The sequence below is a fragment of the Oryza glaberrima genome, chromosome 5, assembly GCF_000147395.1.
Source record: "Oryza glaberrima chromosome 5, OglaRS2, whole genome shotgun sequence".
NCBI lineage: Eukaryota > Viridiplantae > Streptophyta > Magnoliopsida > Poales > Poaceae > Oryza > Oryza glaberrima.
The window spans coordinates 16,708,533-16,713,351 of record NC_068330.1 but is presented as its reverse complement, the minus strand read 5'-3'; the positions used below and the strand labels follow the sequence as shown (position 1 = coordinate 16,713,351).

At 55.4% G+C, this 4,819-nt stretch overlaps 1 pseudogene; it reads right to left on the bottom strand.

Moving 5' to 3' along the window:
• Positions 1-1,179: 1,179 nt before the first annotated feature.
• LOC127774219 (hexose carrier protein HEX6-like) lies at positions 1,180-4,616 on the bottom strand (annotated as a pseudogene).
• Between the last annotated feature and the right edge of the window lie 203 nt (positions 4,617-4,819).

Sequence of the window (4,819 nt, the reverse complement as noted above, 5' to 3'; positions counted from 1 at the left end):
TGTCCTATACGGAAACAACCTGCGGATATAGGAGGAGTTCCGGATAAGGAAAGACAACTAGAGTTCTACATGGAAACAACCAGGACTACTCGGATTGTATCCATATTGGTTTTCCTAGTTCTATTTGGACAAGGGGACATCTATGGGTATAAATACAAGGCCCCCTAGGAGGAGAGGGGACAGAGAATCAACAACCACCATGAGACAATCAACACCCAACACAATCAACATAGAAGCCTATATACCCCAAGACACGCCGCCGGATATCGACTTCAGGGATAGGCATGGCTATTCCCCTACGGTGTCTCCGGATACCGTCAGGAGATACGAAAGCGCTATCTCTGATCGCCGGGCACGGATTCGAGGAGGAAGACTACCCTGTTGTCGATTATGAGTCAGACCTTCAGACCGACATGTCGACAACAATTAGATAGGCTACCCACATATTGTACTGGTGTGATTATGGTGAATAAGAGCAATACCGGCTTCGGCCAACAGGATGTAGGGTTATTACCTGACAACTCAGGGGCCCGAACCTGTATAAAAATCCTCGTCTCCATCTTTTTTACCTCAGTCTCGCGTATATCCTAGCACCAACGATCCCCATACTGTCCAAATACCGAAGTTGAAACATCAAACGTCGACAGCAGTGGGCCGTGTTTGGAATCGTAGCTCAGTAGAATGAGCTTCCTCCGTAGCTTCGGCCGCAGACGCCACACAGAAGTAGGACTCCAGTTTAGAGTTTAGCCTATTCAGAGCTGGATCGCTTACCGTAGTAGTCTGAGGGAAAAAGTACACCCAAGGTCCCTCAACTTGTCATCGAGTTACAAAATCATCCTCAAACCGTAAAACCGAATACAACACATCTCTCAACTTATAAAACCAGTGCAAACTAGATCCCTCGACGGTTTTGACTCTGGTTTTATCCAACGGGGCAGCTGATTCAGCGTGGGACCCATGTGGGTCCCACGTGACAGCCTCTTCTTCCCCTCCCCTCTCCACCTCTCTTTCTATCTCCTCTTCTTTTCTCTCATTGGCAGCGCAGCCGGCGGGAGGGAGGAGGCTGGTGGGGGAGGCGGGAGTCCGGCGGCGGCGACTAGGCGATGACGGGCGACGAGGTGGCGGTGGCGACAACACGGGAGCAGGAGGGCTTCCCCCACGTCGCCGCCACCGCTGTCGTCAACAACGCGGGCGCCAGATCCCACTGCCATGGCTCCTCGTCGACAGGATCAACCATAGGCCGTTCTCTCCCTGCGCCGCGGCAGCGTTCGCGGCGACGATCTCGTCCAGCTCGTCATCGATGGTGTCGACGCCTCTGATCTTCTGCAGCAATGCCTTGACCTTGTCACGGTCCTTGCCTTGCTGGACGAGGCTGTTCGGCGTCTCCGACAGAAAAACGGCGCCGACGGTGAGGAGCACGGCAGGGATGCCAGCCAGCGCCAGTGAGAGCCTCCATCCCCAGCTTCCCCTGACCTTCTTCATGGTGAAGTTCACAATCGTGGCGGCGAGAGCTCCGAGACACAGGCTGAACTGGATGCTGTTGCTGAATGCTTCCCGGTATCGCGCCACCGCCATTTCAGCCATGTAGAGTGGCACAAACTACAAAATGTTTCAAGAACTTGCAAAATTCAGAAAACTTTGCACAATATATGTCCAGATGGCACATCAAGAATTCAAGAATAATTTGATTGTTTTAGTGTTGTTACCTGGGTGGTGAAGCCGAGGCCAATGCTGAGGAGAGCCCCGCTGAGGATGGCCATGGACACGTTGACAGAGGCGCCGCTGACCGCCGCACCGGCGATGTAGGCGAAGCCGCCGAGGATCATTGTCGGAGGGTGAACTCCTCTACCGGGGAACCGGGAGGCCTCCTTTTTAGTTTGGCTAGGGGTAGTGATTGAGATTCGAGGATTATGTGGTGGAGTGTGAATAAGAGGGGGTCAGCCTCCCGTGGAAAATGAGACAACGGTGGTTTATATAGGTTCGGGCCGCCGAGATGCGTAATACCCTACTACTGTGCTATGCTGATTGAGAGGGAGAGATTACAAGATCTCCTTGTTGGAGCAGAAGGTGTTGTTGATAAGGGGCAGGAGACTGCTCTAGTGAAAAAGGCTCCTCTCCTCTCTAAGTAGGTCTGCACCTCCTTTTATATCTCAAGAGGTTACAACATGGGCCCACCGAGTCTACTCTAGGAGGATAATCACATTAAGTGCATGTCTCATTACTTGCTTTGGAAGTCTCATGCCTTGTCATGGCGTGGGGCCCATCAAACCCATCTGGCTGACACAGGGGACACACACGTCAATCGACATTTAATGAGTGAGGACTTTTGGGTCCTCACTTGTGCTGGGAAACGGGAACTCTACCCTAACCGGGTTAGGCAAAACGTCTCCGGCTATGATGAGAGGCTAAGCTGCCTCCTATCAGCACAATGCGAGGGGGGTTGTCAAGCGGAACACCGCCTGACATGTTGCCAGCACGCAGGCGCACTACCCTGACCACATCGGTCATTCAACCGGTCACAGACCAGTCAGATGCACCACACGCTGCATTTAATGCGGTTAGGACCACCTTAAATGCGGTTAGGAGGGGGCTTGGAGTGCCCGCCTGACACGACACACGCGGCACCGTTAGAAGGGGGTTGGGGTGGCCCGACCCCTGGTCACGTAGGGGGCGGCCGCCGCACAGCCTCGGGCTGACCCCCCCTCGGGGGGAAGGCCACGTGGCTACCGGGGGCAGTCCCCTCCCCATAGTCTCGGTACCCCCGGACCCATACCAAAGACAATCATGGACGTGAGGCGGCCGCGGCTGGCCGTGACCACGACGCGAGGAGCACGGCGGTGAGCAGGCCCGGGATGTAGAGCGATGAGGTGAAGAGCGTCAACAACTGGCTGTCGAACTTGCAGTAGTTGCTGACGCGGCGCACGCCGCCGCCGGAGCACTTCAGGGAAGAAGTTCCTCAGGAACGGCTCCATGGATGACACGCCGCCCGCGGTGCTGATGTCATAGCCGTAGATGGCACCGCCCATCGCCGCCATGGCGCAGGACAGTGCCACGAACGCCGTGACCCTCCCGCCACCGCTCCGCTGCAGCCCTTCCTCGTCCACGAATCCGGCGGCCGTAATGGCTGGCAGCTCAAGGCAAGCACTGTGTCTGAATTGAACCGAGCAAGCTAGTACTAGCTTGTTTGCTTGTGCTATTGATTTATTGCTTGACTTGCTCTGCTCTTATATCGTTCCAAAGATTCTGGCAGCTATGGCGTCAAAGCTCGATGTGACATTGCATCACTAATCACCATTGCCGATTTGCTTGCTCATACATACATCCGTTTCCCATCCGACAACGACGACGAGCCGCCTCCTCGACGCCCCGCCGCGGCTTCGGCACCGCACGCCGCCACCGCTTCCCGGCTCTTACTACGGCGGCGCGCCTCATCAGATGTCAGCCTCCTCCTGTGACAGCACGGCGCCGCCGTCGCGGCGACTTCCTCGCCCCGGTGACCTCCTCCCCACCTCCGGCTGGCCTGCCTGGAGAAAAGAGTGTAAGAGAGAGAGAGAGGAGGAGGAGGAAGAGAAACCCTGCTGACGTGGCACCTATCACGTGGGGCCCACGTGGATCCCACGCTGATTCAGCCGCCATGTCGGACGAAACCGGGTCAAAACCGTCGAGGGATCTAGTTTGCATTGGTTTTGTAAGTTGGAGGATGTGTTGTATCCTGTTTTGCGATTGGGGGATGATTTTGTAACTCGATGACAAGTTGAGGGACCTTCGGTGTACTTTTTCCTTCCACAAATCATCCATCCTACTCCATTTGTTGTAGGCCAAATGAAGGTCCAATGCGGGAGCGGGGAAAAGGCTCCACGGCCAACCCGTGAATCTTAGCCTAGGTTACATTTGGGCCACACAAAATCCCAGACCCTTAGATTAGGAATAAGTTCACTTTAGGTTGTTCCATTTATCACCGAGTCTGACATTCATCCCTTAACCGTAATACCAAATATAACGCGTCCTTCCACTCCCAAAATTAGTGTCCAAGGCGGTATGGATGATAGTTTTGGTTGACGTGACGTTGATGTGGCACTGAAAGTCTAAAAAAACCATGGGACCCATATACCAGTGTTCGATTAAAAATAAAATAAAAAATCATCCTCTTCCTCCCCAAAATCCCGTCCCGCTGACGCTGCCGTGCGGCCCTAGGACCACATCTTCCCATCCACCTCCCAATCTCCCCTCTCCTCCTTCCTCTACCCATGCATGGAGCGGAGGAGGTGTGACGACAGCCCCTCGTCATCTCGGGTCAGCCTCTCCCCGTCGCCGTCCTCCCCCTCTTCTGCCCCCTTCATCTCCCTGCAGCCATCCTACCGCGAGGTGGTGCTACGGCCGGCACGTCTTTCCCCATGCCGCCTCCTTCCTCTACCCATGCATGGAGCGGAGGAGGTGTGACGACAACCCCTCGACGTCTCGGGTCAGCCTCTCCCCGTCGCCGTCCTCCCTCTCTTCTAGCCCCTCCATCTTCCCGCAGCCATCCTACCGCAAGTTGGTGCTACGACCGGCATGTCGTTCCCCCATGCCGCCGCTTCCCCTGGCTTGGGAGCAAGGGCGCTTCTGCCGGCGGTCATCTCTGAGGGGCACCGACGGGCGGGCCCACTTACACACACCACCCCACTTACACTTTATCCTCGCTTCGTGTAAAAGGGTCAACCCGAGAGTGGCATGGTTGGAGGGTTGAGGCCTTATAAGTTGGTTCCACTCGTGCTAAACTAGCAAGGTGGTACTAAACATGCGCACACAACTCACATGGGCCACACAGGCCAATCCCAAT